At 40.1% G+C, this 22675-nt stretch overlaps 1 pseudogene; it reads right to left on the bottom strand.

Moving 5' to 3' along the window:
* Positions 1-13354: 13354 nt before the first annotated feature.
* Positions 13355-17091, bottom strand: LOC140766886 (uncharacterized; annotated as a pseudogene).
* Positions 17092-22675: the final 5584 nt, after the last annotated feature.

Raw genomic sequence — 22675 nt, 5'->3', positions numbered from 1 at the left:
TCCTCGATAGGGTGTAGACCCTATTCTATTTTGAGTGTATTCTAATATTTAAGCAAATCTAAATTACCTTGAGTTAGCGTGTTAAGTAATTGTAGTTTAATGAGTAGTTTAGCACTCAAATTTTTGAGTTTTGATGTTAGAGATGTTAATTGTTCTGGTCAGCATTGGTAATTGACCTTTATTATACCTTAATGCATTTAGTTCTTTAATTTGGAGGTTTAGTCAGTATCTCAATAGTTGAGTTGTGCATGTCATCCGTTGTGAGACGAGTTGGTCGGAGCTAAAATTAGCTGGTAGACTGACTGCCTGCATGATTGTCACCTATCGGATATTTTATGGTGCACCATATTTGTTTTGGCAATGCTTTTTTTTTAAAGTTATTTGCTTTTATGTTATTTCCTTTCGTTTTTATTTAAAAAAATAGTATATTCTCATGGATTGGCTTTTATGACAAGTGACTAAGTGTGTGCATCAGGCTTACTGAAACAGCTTAGAAGTTGGCTATGAGTGAGTTATCAATATTTAGTGGATATTGCATTGGCTACCTGTCACCTATCCATTAATGAGTGTGTGTTCATTACTTTAGTTGTCAAAAGGTTTAGTCACGTGATGATTAATGTCTAGACATTAATTAAGTTTCTTTTACCTGTCGTTGTTCACTGATAAGAATGTTAGAGTAGTTAGCTTAAGATGTCTAGTATTAAAGTAGGATTGCATAAATTCTACCCATAAGTGGAAGTTGACTTACAATTAATTCAGACTTGTGGATGATATTAGCTCTCTTGTTATTGAGTATCTGAACTCTTGATGTTGCCTTAAGTGAATTTTTAGGTATTGCATCTTGAGGTTGGGTACTTTTATACTGCTAATATAGGAATTAGGAGGCTTCGATGAAATAGAAGTAAAAATATTGATTGGTTATAGGGGTAGTTCAACCATTAGTTGGTATTTGTTCTATTTAAATATTTGAGATGTTAGAACTTCTGCAAAATAAATTATGAGGGAGCTCAATTCAAAATTATAGTTAATGTCTTTTCTTAACTAAAATTATGTTTGTGCTACTAGCTAATAAGGATAGGAGATTGCTTCTTGTTGCTTTCTCCTTGGTTAATTAAAGGGGGTTTGGCTTACGTTGTGGACTAATCTTCCGTCTACATTTGGATTTGATGATCATAGAGTTATTTAATAATTTAAAGTAGCGTGATATGGGTATTATCTAATGTCATTTCTGAGTCGGTAGTTATGATAATTATTAATAGGAAAGTTATTGATTAGTGAGGTTCGAATCTCTATTAGTGGATGACTAATGACTAGTCATGATTGGAATGATATTAGGAGTGTAAATTAGTAAAATTAGTCATGGGGTGAATAAGGAACGATATTAGGAGTGTGATCTTCCTTTTAAAGGTTTAGTTATCCGGGAGTTATGTAGTTGCTACTGAATATCTAGTTTGTTAGTGATGAAAAGAGTTACCTTACAATTTTGGTGTGGCTAATGACTTATGGTAGTTGACAAGAAGATCTTATTAGAAAATCGTTTCATTTAGATTGCTAATTTTAAAAAACTTATTGGAGTATTATCAGGTAGAACAATGAGAATTTAGGAATAATACAAAGGATGATTTATGCAAGCCCTTACCTTGGGTGAAGTGAGACTCTGTGAGCTAAGTGTTCGTTGTCGGTCTTATCATAATGTAAGTTTGTCTTTTGATTATTAGCGTGTGCACTCTATCTTAATTCATTAGTTGTGATATAAATCTACCTTTTGTAGAAAGTTTAGCAAATAGTTATTTAAAAGATTCAAATTATTGATGACTTGTTAGTAAATTAATGTGTTGGTAGACAGATGGATAAAAACAAGCTAGAGAGTGGAAATAAAGGTTTGCAAATTATTAGATCACTTCAATCTAGGAGAGGTGGATATTTTGATCTTGTTAGGATGAGTTTGATAACCTTTAGTTTTGGTTGATACCGAGTGACTGCGATTCCTTATGGTGTTTAGTTGGTTTGGTATCTTAGATCCTTAGATTTTTATCCTTAGTCAATGATAAGGTATGCTTCATTAGCAAAGTTCGTGTTGGATCTAGTATCTAAAGTTAGTCTAAGGATTAATGGTGTAGTATCCTAAGCTAGGGTGCATATTATAATGATTAATTGGGGTAAATTTGAGTTTTGGTCCTTTTTTGAGGAGTTTTAGTATGTGGTGTATATTTGTAGTCTCTTGTAGTATAAGAGTAAGTTCTTAGTATATTTAGTTTTGTCGTCAATGTTCCTCCTAATCGATGATTAATCTTGGTAAGTTGGTTAAGACCTTTAACTCGAGATGTTAGCTTTTAAGACTTTTATTTTGTAACATCAAAAAGGAAAAAAAAAAGGGCGGACACGTGCTTGGCACGTGCACCTCTTTCTTTCTCCCCCTGTTACTCTTTCTTCTCTCTTTTCTTCTTTTCTTTTTCTTCTTTCTTCTCCCCGCTAGTGGTCTTTTGCCCCTGGTCTCTTATCGCCACACCGGAGCGTCGCCGAGCACGTTGATGTCGCTAATCGACTTGTGGGTGAGTCCTCCCCCCTCATTAATTAATTTTAATATAAATGCCTAGCCGTCGTTTTCCTTTCTCTTCTTATTGATTTTGGTCTCGTCTGTCGATTGGTCGGTCGACGACCTTGGGTAGCCATCACGCCGGTCCTAGGAGCTTCACCTCGTGAAGCTCTCATGATTGCGACCCTTCGTGGGCTCTTCTCGCCTTTAGGAGAGGCCACACCAAGTGGTGTCTTCCCGTCGACTTTCGAGGGTGAGATTGGCCACTATTGCACCTCGGGTGTTGTACCTGCCATGGATGTTGATTGGTGCACCGGTCTTGGCTACCGACGATGGGGCATGCCAAGAACCACCTCCTTCACTTTGTTGGTCTTTTGTCAGCTGAGAGGAAGGAGGTGGTGAGGTGTGGGTTGTGGATAGGCTACCTAGCCATACTTGGGCTCGGTTGGGCTGTGGGCAGCCCAAGCCAAGTGGTGGGCTTAGGCCGCGGGTGGCCCAACCCAGGTGGTGGGCTTAGGCTGCAGGTGGCCCAACCCAAGTGGTGGGTTTGGGCAGTAGACAGCCTAGCCCAAGTGACTTTATTGGATTGCGCTTTGGGTTTGAACTTAGTAGGCCACGTTGGCAGTCTTTGGTTGGTTGTAGCCCAGCCCATTTCTTTAGGCTTTGGGCTGACCCAAATTGATTAATTGTTTTTCATATATTTTAATGTTTTTTTCAAATCCTTTGTTTAATGTCAACGGGAATATATTTGGTTATTTTATAGGTTTCATTTGCTAATCATATTAGTATTGTAGATCATTTTTTTAATGAACCAAACTGTGGCATGAGAGTGCCGTTACAAGTAACTCATAATAGGGGATTAGCTATCTTAGGAATTTACTGTGGTCGATTATATTTTGGTTAAAATTAATTTTAATAAATGAGTCGTTGATCTAGGTGTATTTGTATTAATTGCTCTTGTCGGAGTTAATACAGATTACTGTAAGGAATTTGTATTAAGCAGGTTGTCTTATTTAACAAAGCGAACTAATAAATATTGCATACGTGATTTACTTTAAATTGATAATAATTAGTGGAATGAGAATTCGAGGCAAATTATTTTAAAATTACTTTTAATAACGTGTTAGGCACTAGTACAACTATGCTAGCTCAACCTAATTAATAAATATAGGAATTCGTGGATGGACCTACGTAAGCCTATAGCAAACGTCAAGAGAAGTATTTAAATTAATCGTTATAAGGAATATGGTGCTTATAATTTTTACTACTTTCATTATCGAGGTAGACTCCATAACATGTGAGGATGATCGGTGTCACTATTGCACCTAGTATTAGAAAAGCGATGTCAGGCAAGTAAAATTTTCATAATATAGTAGTGTAGAAAATGAAATAACTACGTTATGACATTATCACATTTATATCATACATGTGCATATGTTTTTCTTACTATTATTATAACACGTCGTGCATGTTAATTTTATTTTGTTGTTCGGTAAGATTTCACGTATCATAATTTTTACACATATTTATTGGGCGTGATCATATGTATTAGCACCATAATAAATAATAATGATGTGTGTTCCATTATACCTGTTGTGTTATATAATATCATGCCACTTGTACAAGTGCATGATAATAAAGAGAATGATTGTTGTGTCTTGACAGTACCCAATACCTCCCCAGCTAGGGGCGGGAGATATTATTATACTTATATATATTAGGGCTTCGTCTTAGTTCTCAGTCTGTTGATCATAGATAATCAGGCAGCTATTTCGCTGGGTGATAGATGATTTACTGTCGATCGACGAGAGTCACACCTTTTATGGTATTTAAGATAGAGAGAGAAGGTGTTACAATCCGACCACATAGGTTAAGTTGAGTCAAGTTAGTTACTTAGCTTTATCTTATTATTTTAAATTTCAAATAAATCGAATAATCTATAAATGGATTCGATCCGCTAGGGATTTTTACTTCTATAAATAGGAGTGGACATGTGTTGATAATCATCATGGAATGAATCTGAGTTTAGCCAATTATTTCTTATCGTTTTTATTTTTTACCTTAGTGCCTTTATCTTTCTAGGAGTAGATCATTATTGTAAAAGCATCCCAACCTTCTAAATCCTAGCCACCTTCCTCCTCCGACAGCCCCCCTACCTTACGGCCGTCCACCACCACCCTTAGCCGTCCACCACCCTCCGTTGACCGCCACAATGTCGGTTATTTACAGTTCTGCCCTACTTGACCTTGCTCTACTATTTTAACCATAACTTTTCATCCGGATCTCTGATTAATTTTATTCCAAAACTATTAGATTTGAGACTTTTGAGGTTACTACCCCTCAAAATCTCAAGATCATCCTAAGGACGGATTGTTCTAGATCTAGTTCGTAACATTGGTATCAAAGCCGACATTCTTTGGACAATGGTTATCACACAATCCAAGGAACGACGAAGGAGTGACCATAGAGGACCCCGAACTCATCTTTGGCACCCCTCCACCCCTAGCAACCATCAACGATGAGCCATCGACGTGGGAGAAGGCATGAGTAGAGTCCATGGACTCATTGCGAGAATTATTGAAGAGAGCCACAGAAAGCTCCGAGAGGGTCGAGAAGGCAATCCAAGCCTTGACAGCCGTTCTCCTAGCCTAGCACGGTCACGCCACATCGCCACCACCATTGGCCACGATGGAATTCGGCCACCCAGGACAAGAAAACTCAAGCCAAGAGGGAGGGGACGAACCGGCCAAAACAACAGCCTCAACCCCTCCACCACCGTAGATCCTTATAGCCGCCACTGCCACGTTGGAACAACTGCTAGAGATGGCCCTTGAGTCAGCGGCCATTTGGTCGATCCCAACCCCCACCGCCATGTCTGATCTCTTCTAAGGGACCCCTGCACTCGAGCCCACGCCGTCATTTGCACCGGCACTAGCTAGAAGATTGCCAACGATGGGGATTTATGCTGCAGCAAACCTACGGCTGGTGGTCGCTGGTCCGGTGCTTCCACAACCACCAGCGGCCAGGCTAGCTTCCTCGAGCCGATTGTTAACCCGTGGTAGTCGCTGCAGCCGCCGGCAATCATCGGGTGGCCGAACCTGATAGCCACCACCGTGGGAAATTGTCCCTATGTTGGGGTGGCTCTACCACGGCTTCTTGCCACTACCGCTCCCCTATAGTGGGGTCGATGGTACCTTCCATAGCCATCGGGAGCCGATGGACCTGTCGGCAATGCACCATGGCCGCCGCTGCACCAACTCGAGCCCGAGCTCGAGTTCGGCCTTCCACCATCGTTCCACCATCGCGAGGACCAATCAGGGGTCGACTACCATCGGCGACCCATGATCAAACCTAGCTGTGCCAACCCCCATGCAATTTGTGGCGGCGCCCCTAAGCCGAATTCCAAATTCATCCCTAGGGTTAGGGTTAGTTATTTGAATGAAGGTGATGAAGTGCACGATTTTTGAGGTAGGCTAAATTTTTGCCAACTGGTTTGACCACCTCGTATGGACCTATTTGTGACCCAAGAACATGACCCCGAGCATGAGTATGAGCCCGAGGATGAATGGTGGAATGACCCAGTGGGCCCGCGTCATCAGATTGAGCTGAACCCGCATGTAGCCCAGGTGGGTCATGAGACGAACCCGTAAGCCTAAAACCAACGTGACCAACCTTGACCATGAGGTCACTTCGCCAGCAATGACAGACCATATTTTGGGATCCAAGCTCGGACCGTCAAGCTTTATTTTCCAAAATTTTCTAGAGAAGACCCGCTAGATTGGATCTATCTAGCGAAGCAGTTTTTCACCTACCATGGCATGCCTAACCACCACAAGGTCCAGCTAGTCTCGTTCCACTTAGAGGGCATGAAGATTAGGTGATATTAGTTGGCTGAGTAGACTCGACCATTTGTGTAACGCCCCCGCCCGGCACGGACACGTGCACGCCCACGCGCTCACACGGCACGCGCGACGCACGCGACAGGTCAGGCGGGGCCCGTCACGCACAGATACACTCCTGTGCACATACAATCATGACATCATCAAATAACACCTGCTAACATATCCATGATCACATAATCCATCACCAAATAAATCATACTCTTAACCAAATAAACCTGTTAACATATGAATATCAAAATACACAATAATACACACTAGACCGCTACATAATCTGGCAGGACCCACACAGGCCACAACAAACCATCAAGATACAACTAAACAACTGATACAAGAGTACAAATATCAAATACTGGTACAACTCAATTTCTATATAAACTATCATCTATGCCATCTCGCATCTATAGCTCACCTCATCATCACTCTAAAATATCTTCTCAAGTCGCTATCACGTACCACATATCTGAGGGGTTAGAAAAGAAATAAAGAGAGTCATGAGCAAAAGGCTCAGTGAATAGACCTTACCCCGAATCAGTGAAGCCAAACAGAGAGTAAATCATGTACTGGATAATATGAATCAGAAAGCAGTATGATGTCATGTATGAACATATATATATGTATCCTCAATGACATATATATGAATGAAATCAGTTCTCATGAATGACCATATTATATCCTCAACCGAAATTATATAACATCACCGAATATAACACCATATCATGTATAACAATTATGATCCAATGATATTAGTTACAACAATGATGATGCATGATGCATGCCAACTACTAGATAATCATATATGTCAGAGCCAGATATAATTCACATATCTCTCACTATCATAATCATCCGTCTCAACTCTGAATATCATCCACCATGCTGGACTACGGTACCCGGCACCAAACTCGATACACATCATATCACAAGCTCAGAGCATACCCTGTCATACGCTAAGAGTATCTCTGTAGATAAATCATACCCTGCCATACGCTAAGGGTATCTCTGAAGAAAGTAATTATACCCTGCCATACGCTAAGGGTATATCAATGATAGTTGTACCCTGTCATACGCTAAGAGTACAACTATCAGCCATCACCATACTCTGCCATATGCTAAGAGTATGTCCAGTACCAGTCCGGACCAGATACCATTCCAGCCATCACATCACATCACATCACATCACATCACACATACACATGTACTTTTATGATTTCCTATACATGATAAATCATATGCATATATCCAGTACGACAACAGATCATACAACTCAAGAATTTAGGTGGTAAAGAAGCCGAGAGAAAAATGATGTAATGCTGTAACAACCCAATCTCAAAAAAAAAAAAAAAAAAAAAAAAATTATGGGCACGACGCGACCGGCCACACTGTGGCCGGCCTCGTGCCCATGCAAGCTGCGCATGCAGCTTGCGTGGTGGGGGCGCCACGTGCCCGCTGCCGTTGCCGCAGCCAATGGGCTGCGACTAGCTGGCCGCGGCGGGCCCCGGCGCCGCCGCAAACCGCCCCCCCTCTCACCGCCTTCCCTCTCTCTCTTTAAATCTCTCTCTCTCTCTCCCGGTTCGTCTCTCTCTAAACCTCTCTCTCTCTCTCGCCGAGGCCGGACTATTGCCACCGCCGCCACCTCCACGAGCGCCGGTGAGCTCTTTCTCCTCCTCTCTCTTCTTCTCTCTTCTTCTCTCTCTCTCTCTCTCTATCTCTCTCTCTCTTTCTCTTTTTCTTACCTTGGGCTCGGGCCCGTCGCAGCCGAGCCGCCGGCGAGAGGCCGGCAGCTGGCTGGCCACCAGCTGCCGGTGCCCTCCCCGCCGGCCCGGGTCCACACCTCCCTCACCTCCTTTCTTCTCTTTCTCTTCTGTTCTTCTTCTTCTTCTTCTTCTTCTTCTTCTTTCTTTCTTTCTTTCTTTTTCTTTTCCCTCCTCAGCTTCCACCCTTCTTTTCTTTTTCTGCACAGTGCTGGGCCGAGCCCAGCACTGTAGCAGTGTCTTAATTATTTATCTCTTTATTTATTTGATGTTATTTATTTAGGTTTTTCCTTCTTAATTAATGCAAATAGATTATTTAGACATTAATTATTTTAATAATAATATATTCTTCAATATGATTAGTATTAATTGTAATTTGTATAATCAATGATTAATTAGGTATAAATATAAGTAATACTCATGATTATTTATTTATATCTCTATTAGATTAATATATAGATTTGTAAATTATAATTATCAAATTTATATACCAATATTTTCATGAGATACATTTTAAATAATTCTAATAATTTATTATACATTATTATTTTGTAACAAATAAGATAATGACTACATAGTCCCAAATTAATCAAGATATAATTTAATTATAATTAGATTTTTATCTATATTTTATTTATAATTAAAATCTAGCCAATCATAAAAACAAGTAGAAATTCTAAAATCTAATAAATCATCATATTTTACTCGAACGGATTATAATGGGATAAACAACTAACTTTATGTTACTTAAACATTTTCAGATCCCGAACCCCCTTATTTGAGACCCCGTGGACCTTGCTAGCGATGAGTGTCACTCGGTTACCTGACAGACGTGAGAGATGCGTGGTTTGTATCTTCTGATCAGTCGGTGAGTAGTCTTATCCCCTAGATCCCTTTCTCAAATTAGGATATATTGTATATTATGTACATGCATGTTTTGGCCTCCAGCATGATTATATGACTATATATAGAGATGATTTCAGTCAAGCATATTTTATCATGCATTTAATTAGACTAATCTGGGATATGAGTACATTGGTGATATATAGAGATGATTGGAGATGATTATGCTATTATGATTTTATGTCGGGATGATTTCTATCATGAGTATGCATGTGGTAGATTAGCATGAGTATGCATGTGTTAGATACATGGTTGGAGTTTGCATTACATCATTTTGCTCTTGATTCCTATTCCACCTAAATTCCAGTTATGCATTGACTTGTTATTGTACTGGATATATGCATATGATTTGTCATTTAAAAAGGAAAGCATGAAATGTGATTGATAGGATAGTTGATAGAAAGCGTGAGGATACCCGAGTGGGCGCGAGGGTTAGGACGCGCTTGGTGGATGATTGATCGCTCGACATGGTCGCGATCCTGTTGGCCTTACGTCCGAGGTCGTTAGTCTGTGTGCGCAGCAGACATTCGGACACATGCCGTTCGCCAGGGCATATGTGGCGAGTTATCCTCACGAGATTTCTATCAGCTAGAAGGGTGCCCGATCTGGATGGATGTTGATACCCTAGCGGATGGCAGGGTATGGTTATATTTGAGATACTCCTTGCGGATGGCAGAGTATGCTCTGAGCCTTCGGGCATGATGTTGAGACCGGGTACCGGGTGTTGACTGTGCACAGTGGTCTAGTATGATGATATTATACCGAGATGTCGGTGATGATCGTGATGTTGAGAAATGCATATGATTTCATTATCATTCGGTTACCTGATTATCGAGTGGTCAATATGCATCATATATGGTTGCATTTGATATCATAACATAGTCATGATCGGCATGCATCATGTGTCATATTTGAGAGAGAGTTATGATGATAGATGACATGGAGATTTGTTTACTCATGGTCGAGGATTATATACTTTTATCAGTTATGACGTGTTATCTACTTTTCATTTATATATTATTGAGGATACATTCATATACTCATTCATGACATGATACTCTTTCTGATTCATATTATCCAGTACATGATTTACTCTCTGTTTGGCATCACTGATTCGGGGTAAGGTCTATTCACTGAGCCTTTTGCTCATGACTCTCTTTATTTCTTTTCTAACCCCTCAGATATGTGGTACGTGATAGCGACTTGAGAAGATATTTTAGAGTGATGATGAGGTGAGCTATAGATGCGAGATGGCATAGATGATAGTTTATATAGAAATTGAGTTGTATCAGTATTTGATATTTGTACTCTTTTGTATTAGACGATGATTTGTATAATACAGGTCGAATCATAGTGTACTCTTGAATCAGTTGTTTAGTTGTATCTTGATGGTTTGTTGTGGCCTGTGTGGGTCCTGCCAGATTATGTAGCGGTCTAGTGTGTATTATTGTGTATTTTGATATTCATATGTTAACAGGTTTATTTGGTTAAGAGTATGATTTATTTGGTGATGGATTATGTGATCATGGATATGTTAGCAGGTGTTATTTGATGATGTCTTGATTGTATGTGCACAGGAGTGTATCTGTGCGTGACGGGCCCCGCCTGACCTGTCGCATGTGTTGCGCGTGCCGTGTGGGCGCGTGGGCGTGCACGTGTCCGTGCCGGGCGGGGGCGTTACAAATGCAAACTCCAACCATGTATCTAACACATGCATACTCATGCTAATCTATCACATACATACTCATGATAGAGATCATCCCGACATAAAACCATAATAGCATAATCATCTTCAATCATCTCTATATATCACTAATGTACTCATATCCCAGATCAGTCTAATCAAATGCATGATAAAATATATGCTCGACTGAAATCATCTCTATATAAAGTCATATAATCATGCTGGAGGCCAAAACATGCATGTACATAATATATAATAAATCCTAATTTGAGAAAGGGATCTAGGGGATAAGACTACTCACACTGATCAGAAGATATAAACCACGTATCCCTTACATCCGCCCATCAACCGTGTGACACTTCTCGCTAGCAAGGACAACGGGGTCTCAAATAAGGGGTTCGGGATCTGAAAATGTTTAAGTAACATAAAGTTAGTTGTTTATCTAATTATAATTCGTTCGAGTAAAATATGATATTTTATTAGGTTTAATATTGATTAGATTTATAGGATAAATTTAATTATGGCAATATTAATATGCTATTTATATTTATTTAATAAAATCCTAATTTGGTAATTATAGAAAATAAGTATATAGTAATTTATCTCCTTTTTATAAATAACCAAGACGTCTATATATATGATTTAATAAAAAAATAATTATAGAATAATATTATTACTAGTTATTTTGTAATACTTACTCTTATTTAAGTAATCCTAGATTATACATAAAATAATCATTATCCTATTATACAAAAATAATCTGCAATTCTAGTATTCCATTTTATACAAACTATTAGACAATACTAATATACTAAAAATAGACATATATAATATAAGTTAAATATAAATATAAGACTACATATATTCACTAATAAATAATAACTAAAACTCTAAATAAATTTATAGGCAATATTTATAATTGTAATTAATAAATTATTATACTAAAATGCTTAGTAAAATTATATTAGTTATAAATTATCAAAATAATTAATTATCTAAATAGACTATGTTACTTATCATTAGGAAGTAATTATATAAAAAAATAATAATAATAGTCCTCTTCCAACACTGTCTGCTACACAACAAGAGGAGGAGGAGGCCAAGAATGGAGAAGAAGAAGAGAGGAAGGAGAAGAGAAAGAAAGAAAGAAGAAAGAAGAAAGAAGAAGAAGAAGAGAAGGAGAAGGAAGGGAGGCTCACCTAGGCTGCGGCGGTGGCGACGGCGACGGCGACAGCGACAGCGGCGGCTGGCGTTGATAAGAGAAGGGAGAGAGCTCAAGAGAGAGAGAGAGAGAGAGAGAGAGAGAGAGAGGGTAAGAGAGAGAGAAGGTGGTGCGGCGGCGACGACGGCGACAACGAGAAGCCGTCGGCGAGGAGAGAAAGAGAGCGGTGCTAGAGAGAGAGAAAGAGAGAAGGGTAGAGAGAGAATGAGGGAGTTAGAGAAGGAGAAGGTGGTGCGGCGGCGACGACGGCGACGGCGGCGGTAGGCTGGCGTCGGCAAGGGAAGGAGAGAAAGAGAGGGTTCGAGAGAGAGAGAGAGATCAAAAGAGAGAGAGAGAGGCGGTGAGGGTGGTGCTGCGGCGGCGACGGCAGCGACGGCGGTGGTAGACCGGCGTCGACAAGAAAATATGTGAGAAAAGAGAGAGAGAGAGAGGGAGAGAGAGAGAATATGTGAGAGAGAAAGAGAGAGAGATATATAAAGAGAGAGAGGGAAGGCGGTGGAGGAGGGGGAAAGGCGGCGGCTGCGGCGGCGGCGGGGCTCGCCGCAGCTAGCTGGTCCGGCCCGGTTGGCCGGGCCGGCGGTTGTGGGTGCACGTGGCGCCCCCAACACGCGCCCACGTTGCATGGCACGAGCTCGTGCCATGCAACGCCAATATTTTTTATTTTATTTTATTTCTTTCTTTTTGTCTCTTTTATTTATTTTTATTATTATTTTTTTTTCAATTTATATATTATTATTATTATTCTTTTTTTTTCTTTTTTTTTCTTTTTTTTTTGGGGTTATTACAATTTGAGTCTTGGCAGAACTTTACAGATGCGATTTGTGCTCGGTTCGGTCCGACCTAGTACGTGGACTTTCAAGCCATGTGGACTAAGTGATACAGAGCAACGTCTTGATTGTAGAGTTGAGAAGAAAAAGTATGGAGAAATAATCAAACCCGAGGAATCCACCAATCGAGGTGTCGGAATCCACCGACGTTGGAATCCACCAACAAACACTCAATGGCAAAAGCTCTCAAAATATTCATTAACCCATAAAAGATTATTACAAGCCTTTATATAGGCCAAATAAAGTAAAAGATAAAAGACAAAAATAGCCCTAGAAGGTGACTAAAAAACAAAAGATGAAAAATAGCCCTAGAAGGTGACTAGTCACAACCCTCGTTAAGCCAAAGGGCCATGGGTGCAGCCCTTTTGTACTTACAATAAACGTGATAAAAGGTGGTGTCCCCACCAACTCTCCCGGGGTGGAAGAAACTCGACCCAATCGAGTGGCTCTGATAGTACTCCAAAATGTCAGGGTCAAGCTGATGTAACTCCTTGCGAGTGATCCACGTACAATCAGACTCTGGTCGCCCATGCTATCGAACGAGAAAACGATGAACCCCTCCTTCTGCAGTAGATGTTATTTGATCATCTAAAATAGCGTCTATCTTTTCTTGTAATGTGGATGGGAAAGGAGAAGTGATAGGTGGCACTGCAGGGATGTCTAGAAGGGTAGTAGATGTAGCATAGGGTTCGGTGGGGATGTGCATAGGTAGATGGTAGGCTGCTAGATCCTCAATATTAAAAGTACAACTAATGCCATAATCAGGGGGAATATCAATGACATAAGCATTAGCACCGACACGTTTCAGAACTTGGAAAGGTCCTGCACTACGGGCATACAACTTCCGAACAGCTCCCGAAGGGAATCGTTCGGGTCTGAGACGAATCATAACATAATCTCCAACATCAAACTCCTTGGCACGTTTGTGCAAGTCGACATGTATATTATATTGGTGATTACTCACCTCAATTCGCTTAGTGATCTCTTGATGCAAAGAATGAACATGATGTGCAAATGTTTCAGCAGACTCAGAGACTCTAGAATGAGATGACATAGGCAACAGATCTAGAGGTTTGTGTGCTTTAAAACCATGAACAACTTCAAATGGGCTCATGCCAATAGACCTATTTATGGAGTTATTATATGCAAATTGGGCTATAGGAAGAATGGCATCCCAGTTTTTGTTATGATTACCCATGAGACAGCGTAAAAGATTTCCAAGACTATGATTAACAACCTTGGTCTGACCATCGGTTTGAGGATGATAGGCAGTAGAAAATTTTAATTTTGTGCCAACCATGTGCCATAAGGTTTTCCAAAAATAGCTCATAAAACGAACATCCCGGTTGGAAACAATAGTTTTTGGAAGACCATATAACTTAACGATATGGGCAAAGTATAATTTGGCCACTTGTGACACATTAGAGGTCTTAGCACAAGGAATAAAATGGGCCATCTTAGAGAAGCGATGCCTGAGGCATCACATTCCACCTCGAAAGCTTTAGAAAAGTCAGGAAGACGCATTACAGGCGTTATTGTCATTTTTTTCTTAATCTCTTCAAAAGCCTTATTTGCTGCCTTACTCCAATGAAAATTTCCTTTCTTCGAGCAAGCAGTGATCGGCGACATGATAGTACTAAACCCTCGAATGAAGCGACGATAAAAAGTAGCAAGGCCATGAAAGCTACGCACATCATGAATATTTCGTGGTTCCGGCCAATCAACAATTGCCTTGACCTTCTCAGGGTCAGCGCGAACTCCTTCTGAAGTAACCACAAATCCTAAGAAGATGACTTGATCAACAAGAAAAGAACATTTCTTCCTATTGCCATAGAGTTGAGCAGCACGAAGCACTTGACGCAAATGGTCCAAATGAAGCTCTTTTGATTGACTATAAATCAAAATGTCATGAAAATACACCACAAGAAATTTGCCCATGAATGGGCGAAGCACTTGTGTCATAACATGCATGAAAGTGCTTGGGGCATTTGATAAACCGAAAGGCATTACCAACCATTCATACAACCCGTCTTTCATCTTAAAAGCAGTTTTCCATTCATTGCCCGGGCGAATTCGGATTTGGTGATAACCACTTTTAAGATCGATCTTAGAGAAAATTGAAGCTCCCGCCATCATATCAAGCATGTCATCAAGTCGTGGAATGGAAAAATGATATTTGATTGTTATTCTATTGATGGCCCAACTATCGACACACATACGCTAGGACCCATCCTTCTTTGGTGTGAGCAAGGTAGGCACAGCACAAGGACTTAGGCTCTCGCGGATGAAACCCTTCATAAGAAGTTCATTTACCTGATGTTGCAGTTCAGCATGTTCTTTGGGGCTCATTTGATAGTGTGACAAGTTTGGGAGGGACGCTCTAGGGACAAAGTCAATTGCATGTTGGATATCGCGTAAAGGAGGCAATTGGTCCGGCAAATCATCCGGAAACACATCTTGAAACTCATTTAGTATAGGAGCAGATTCGTCGGATGATGGAGTGAGGGTAGTGCTCCCAACTTCACGAGCCACCAAGGCAAACACAATAGAGCCCTGGTTTGCTTCCTTTTCAAATTCTTTAGAATTTATTATGTGCAAACCCTTTTTACTTGGAGCATTTTTCTTGTTATCTTTATTAATTATTTTAGGGCGCATAGGATTTATCTTAATCTTTTTGCCTTCAAAATTGAAAGAGCATGAGTTGGAACGCCCAAAAATAGTTACATCATGATCAAATAACCAAGGGCGACCTAAAATGATATGCCCTACATCCATCGGCACAATGTCACACAACACATATTCCTTATAAGAAAGGAAAGTGATAGGAACGAGGCATCTCTCATTTATAGCAATGGAAGAATCATTTACCCAAGATACCTTACAAGGATTCGAATGAGGTGTAGACATTAACGCTAGGCGAGATATAACGTTAGAAGAGACGGCGTTAATACAACTCCCACTGTCGATGATGACTTTGCAATCTTTAGTCCTACATTTAATGTAAGTGTGGAATATTGCATTTCTTTGCCAATTATCGATCTCCCGGGGTTGCGTCAAAGCGCAATGAACGACACCAATAGTATGGTCTCCATAATCACGATCTTCATCACTATCTTGGACATCATTAGGGTCAGGTTCATAAACTTATTCATCGAGCTCATTTTCCCCGATAATGTCATCCTGTTCCCCAAGATAAAGGGCCTTTTGAGGACAGTTTGAGGCTACATGACCAACTTGTCTACATTTGTAACATCGACGGGGGTCATTAACAGGTGCAGTTTCATGGAGGGGCCCCTTCCCTTTGTCAGGTTGGGCAGGTGCAGTAGTTTGGGTAGTTCTGGTAGGTACCGATGGTGGTGGAGCTTTTACGCCAGCAGGTGTGTAACTAGGAGGGGTACGCCCAATTGGTCACCTAGGCAATTGTTGCCTATTAACCATCTCGTAGTTCAACGCAAGAGTGTAAGCTTGGTCCAAGGAGGTAACCTCCCGAAAAACTAACTCTTTTCGAATGTCGTCATTAAGGCCACGCCTAAAATGACTCAGTGTCATCCTCTCATTCTCCACAACATTACACCTCAGCATATATTCCTCAAATTGGGAGACATAATCGCTCACAGACCTATTTCCTTGTTTAAAATTATTCCATTAATCCAAAAGGTCACCAAGATAAGAATGTGGCAAATATTTTTCTTTTAATTTTTCTTTCATTTCATGCCAATGAATTATGGGAGGTTGGTTTTATCGCACTAATAGTTGTTCTATACTTTGCCAAAATAGTTTGGCCCGACAGACTAGTTTCATTTGGGCAAATCTAACGCGTCGGTTTTCTAGTAGATCATACCACTCAAAGAAATGATCCATCTCAAGGAGCCAGTCAGTAAATACAACAAGATCTAAGCGACCGTCAAAAGTTGGGGCATCCACTCTAATATTTTTTATAATTTGATTGTTATGGTTTTGAGATTCTCTAAAGGCAACATTGCCTCTAAACCCCCTGTTATTTTGAATATCAAATGTATCTTCACGATAATTTTGCCTATGAGGTTCTCTCTCAGGACCTCTCTCATGGTGAGGGTAGTATGGAGCCTGTTGATGGGTCTCGACATTAGGAGCGGCATGCGTGGCACCCGTGTTGGACGCACCGATGTCACTCCTAGTCTCATGTTGGTCATGACCCATCTCAATAGCCTCAAGACAAGCATTGAAGTCGTCCAATCTGGTAGTAATGGTTTCAATGGACTCTTGTAAAAATCGATGAAAATCTTCCATGGTATTGGGTTCCATAACAGACTGGGATGAAGGGTGAGAGACTCTCCTACCACTACGAAGGTTCATATAAAGTGTCTCTACCATTAAAAAAAATAAATGCAATAAATGAATGATGATATGCAAGCTAAGAGATCACAACAAACAATAAGGGCAATATTAGGCTCAAGCGCTTGTTGAAATAAAACAAATGAATTAAGCAATGTAAATAGATAGGCAATAGCAGGCAATAACAGGCTCAATATGGCTATGATCCACACCAACAGAAAGACAGTTGCTATTTTAAGACTAACAAATAACAGTAAAGAAAGGACGGATGTTACCGAATGTCGCACGTCCACTATAGATGGTGGTTGTGATAACGGTGGCCGGAATCCGACAACGACGGTGGCGACGACTGCTATGGTAGGGACAGCGGCGGCAGCTGCGGTGGCAGCGAGCTGCAAGAATGGTAGTGACGACTGCGACGAAGCAGTGGCAGGCCCGCGTAGGGGCTGTAGCGACGGCAATAGTAGAGCGGCGGTAGCGGTGAAAATGGGCTGTGGCAGGGGCGGTGGAAGTGGCAGCAGTGGTCGTAGCAGCAAAGATGGCTACGGATGGGCGACTGCGGCTGGAAACTGCGGCAATGGGTGGCTGTGGTAGCGGCGGCTGCGGCAAGGGCTGCAGGGGCAGCGGTGGTGGTGAAGATGGTGGCACGGCGGAGCAAGGGCCGTGGAAATCGATGGTGATGTCGTTCGTGGAGGTCGGCGGCAGCGTCGGCGAACCGAGAAAGAATGGATGATGGATGTGAGTGGTGGTTGGGGCTAAAGAGGAGGAAGATGATGATGGGTTTGGAATGGGTTGTGGGTAAACATGTCGATTTTTGGGTAGGTTTCTATCGATTCACTAAGGCTAAAAGATGGGCTAGGTTAGGCTGGTGGGCTTAGTTGGTTAGTGGTCTTTGGGTTTTGGAATGAGGAGAGGTTTAGGCTAGTGGGTTAATGGGTTTAGGTTTGGGGTTGGTTGGGATTAAGTTAGGGAAGTAGATAAGATATGTATTTATCCTAAAATGAGGGAACTAATATTTAAAAAATATGGAAACTAATCCCTAAAAATTTTGGAAACTAATTCCCAAAATTATGGAAATTAATCCCAAAATTATAGAAACTAATTTCCTAAAATTAAGGAAAGGTAAATAAAAAAGGAAGAAAAAAAAATCTTCTGAAATTAATTTCAAAATTTTCGAAATTCAAAATTAAAGATAAAGATGAATAAACTAAATTTCAGATTTTTTTCTCTCTATTTTTTTTTTCCAGATAGTTCTTTCTTTCTTTTCTTTTTTTTTTCTCTTCTTTTTTTTTTGAGAGCTCTTTCTTCTCTTTTTTTTAATCTAAAACGGGGAAAGAAAATCTATTGAGTAAAGCTTACTTGTGATTATCTCCTTGTGATGGTAATGGTTTATTGTTTTTCTCCTTGAGAGTGATCTTCTCGCGTAACTCGGATCCGGATCCTAATGTTATCGGGCGACGGATCTCGTAGCGATCTGGTGTTCATGGAGCGATTGATGTGATGAAGAAAAGATGAGGCGTTGCATAGAATCCAGGCAGTAGAGTGTCCATAAACTAGGAAACGATTCACTCTGATACCAAAGCTGATGCAGAACAACGTCTTGATTGTAGAGTTGAGAAGAAAAAGTAGGGAGAAATAATCAAACCAGAGGAATCCACCAATCGGGGTGTCGGAATCCACCGACAAACACTCAATAGGCAAAAGCTCTCAAAATATTCATTAACCCATAAAAGATGATTACAAGCCTTTATATAGGCCAAATAAAGTAAAAGATAAAAGACGAAAATAGCCCTAGAAGGTGACTAAAAGATAAAAGATAAAAAATAGCCCTAGAAGGTGACTAGTCACAACCCTCGTTAAGCCAAAGGGCCACGGGTGCAGTCCTTTTGTGCTTACGAGAATAAACGTGATAAAAGGTGGTGTCCCCACCACTAAGCTGTTTCAATCAACAACAATTCGAGCTTATTGGGAGGAGTTTAAGCAGGTATGCAACCGAGTCACTAACTGATTTGACTCAGTCCCGAAGAGTACCTTCATTAGTGGGCTCAGACCTGACATTCAGGTTGAAATCAAGGCTTTGAAACCCACTACTTCTGACAAGGCCTTGTAAACCCTAATGAAGGCCTTGTAAGAAGTCAAGGCTTTGAAACCCACGACCCACTAGAGACGGCTTAGCCTAACTGACATATGATATCATGCCACTTTGTACCTAATGACTTGAAAGAGTGTCGAAGAAAAGACTTGTATTTTTACTATGATGACCGATTTATCCCTGGTTATAAATACAAGCACTAGCCAGCTTATGTCATGTTCCTAGGCAGACTCGAGGAAGACGAACTTGAATCCACTGATTGGCACGGCAAGTTATACGAGTACAAGGACGTGAAAGACTAGTCACATTGAGGATAATATGTCGAAAGCATGGTGGATTGTTATGATCTAACCACATGGGTTAAATCGAGTCAAGTTAATTACTTAACTTTATCTTATTATTTTAAATTTCAAATAAATCGGAGCAAGTGGATCCGATTCGCTAGGGATTTTTACTCCTATAAATAGGAGTGAACATGTGTTGATAACCATCATAGAATGAATTTAAGTTTAGCCAATTATTCCTTATCGTCTTTATTTTTACTTTAGTCGTTAGATTGTCCTTATCTTTTACTTTAGCCGTTAGATTGTCTTTATTTTTCTAGGAGTAGATTATAGCCATATAAGCATCCCAACCTTCTAAACCCTAGCCACCTTCCTCCTCTAGCAACCACCCTACCTTACGGCCGTCCACCTCCACCTTTAGCTGTCCATCACCCTCCGACGATCCCCGTAACGTTGGTTATTTACTATTCTGCCTTACTTAACTTTGCTCCACTGTAATCATAACTTTTCAACCGAATCTCTGATTAACTTTATTCCAAAGCCATTAGATCCGAGACTTCTGAGGTTACTATTCCTTAAAATCTCAAGATCATCATATGGACGGATCGTTCCAGATCTAGTTCGTAGCAGAAGGGTAGGATGACGTAGACCTAGCTGTACTCGATAACATAGGGTGAGAGCGTCATATAAGCGATGACTTATGATTTCCACACAGTGTTACGATGATGTGAAGCCGAGAATTTAGATGGTAGTATCAACGTGCGATACTACCCTATCTAATGGGCTTGCGATTAAGGTCTTTAGTTTACGATGGCAAATAATTGGTCATGTTGTTTGTCAGGTGACACGCTAGCGAGTTACCACTAGGATCTACCCTCGTGTGGCTTTTTGTGGTCTAATGTGAGTGTTGGTGTAGCCTACGGGTTTAGCTTTACTTGAGCCTAAGTTATAAACTTGGTAGTCTGAGATGATATATCATGTGGTATAGTGTTGGCATGGCCTATGGGCGAAGCTTAGTGTGAGCTTGGGTTTAAGAATATGTTAGGCTAGATTAGCACATGTTATGTTACTGTTTGCTAATGCATGTGCGCACTAGATGAGCATGATGAGTATGTGGTACTGATGTATTTTATTTGATCATGATGCACATATTCATATTTACCTATTATTGCATCCTTGTTTATACTATTTGTAGACTGTAAAAGTAGATACTTGTTGGACTTCTATACTTACCACCTCCTAGTAGAAATATTTTTAGATTGGTAGATGACTCTTAGCCCGTGAAAGATCTGGCTAAGACTAGTTTTAGTTCTTTTTATTTTTTTTATTCTTGTAAAAGTAAGCTAGATAGTTTGTGGGCATGGGCATTATGATCTTTTTTTTCGAATATATAATTTGGGAGTTGTTATGGCCTTTAGTATTATAGGCTTAAATTTTTGTTTGTATTTTTTGTAGAAATATGAGTTTTCCTTTTATTTATTGTGTCGAAATATTGACCAACTGGTCACGTGGACATCACATAAGTTCCACTCACTCGAGGGGCATATGTATTTGGTGGTGGCTGTTATAGTTATTTTCATTTCTTTATGCAATCCTAATTGAGAAAGATTGTTGGACGCTGCATTTCATGTCATAGCCTAGCCGATGCTGTTGACTGGATGATCTCTGTATAGGCCTGTGTAGCTATAATTAGGGCATCTCTTGGTGCTTAACCTATGCCACTTGATTGGGAGAGATCATGGCAGGTAAAGATTCCTTGCTCTTCATTGTCACGAGAGATGCGCTTAATGCTTTAGATCATTCCAAACCATTGGTACTACTATGCCATTTTGATTTGATGCCAAGTCAAAATCTTCCTTGTAGGAATGGCCAATCTACGACACCTATGGCAGTAATTTTACTAAGTTGGCAAGGCAAAGTTATTTGCATGTTCCAAGTTTGCCACTGAACCCTAATACTTGTGTTTTTAATTTACAAGTGACATGTTTCTTGCAGCTCCAAAAGCAAGATCATGGATATAAACTAAGTACTTATTCTTTATTGTATACTGAAGGAAAAATCACCATTGGCAACATCAACATCCAAGGGTTTCGATGTTTTGTTTCCCTATCTCCTTAGTGGCTTTGAGTTTGAAAAGTTTAGGGGCATCAACGTAAGGAAAGTCACTATCACCTCTGTAAGACCTTGGCGAGCTTAAAGTGCTTTCTGGATCCGCTGAGTTTAATTTGTACTTGTGAAGCAAATGCATAAAAGATGACGCTCGACTTGGTGTTGTCTCCCCACTTTTGTACCCCGAAGTGAGGTCAATCCCTGCATCTCTAAGCCTTTTCTTCTCTTTTGCTGCTTGTTGCCACTTCATAAGAGCTTTTGTTGTCTATTCTTCAAACATTGCCTTCTTCATGTGTGATCCCATCTACAAAAGAACATTAGCATTTAGTGGATTGTGATATAATAATATTGACATTCTGAAGTCTCTAAACTTTCAACTTACTTGTGTCACTGGTAAATAGAGAGGAAAGGTAATATAGCTGCAGAAGAACTGAAGAGCTAACCCCATTATAACCTTCACAAAAGTAAATGCCAAATTTTTATTTTCTGCTCGAACTAAGCCCAAAAAAAATAAAATGTTATTAACATTTACCCATGTCTATAAGAAGTGTGTTCAGCGTGAACTCCTATTAATTCGTGCACCATTTCACTTTTCTTATTTTTCATCCAAACTTCACCATTAATCATTACAAGTGAGAGACCATCTGGGTAAATTTTGAGCTAATTTTGTTTCCTTGAAAAGTTCGTTTATTTGTCGTCAAAATTAATTCAGCGTGAACTACTACAAGTTTGTGCGCCTTTCACTATCTAATATTATATCCAAACTTCACCATAAAGGTTTCGTTTCCCGTGTGCTACTAGGGGTGCTATAGCATTTTGAGCTTCATCTATATTGTTGTATCTATCCTTAAGTTAAATTCATTAAGTTAAATTCATAGAAGATTAAAATTAGAACACAAAAAGTCCTGATTTAATTAGCATATTTTACTAGTACATTATAGTAAATAACTTTCTCTTGTCCTTGTTATCAGTGTCATCCGCTCATCACAAATTCTAAAAAATATAGAAGAAAAAGAGAGTAAAGCACGTTTTACTACTTTTCACTTAATAACTG

Source organism: Typha angustifolia, chromosome 9 (assembly GCF_048772165.1).
Source record: "Typha angustifolia cultivar Huaian chromosome 9, ASM4877216v1, whole genome shotgun sequence".
Classification (NCBI taxonomy): domain Eukaryota; kingdom Viridiplantae; phylum Streptophyta; class Magnoliopsida; order Poales; family Typhaceae; genus Typha; species Typha angustifolia.
This window is presented reverse-complemented; position numbering and strand designations above follow the sequence as displayed.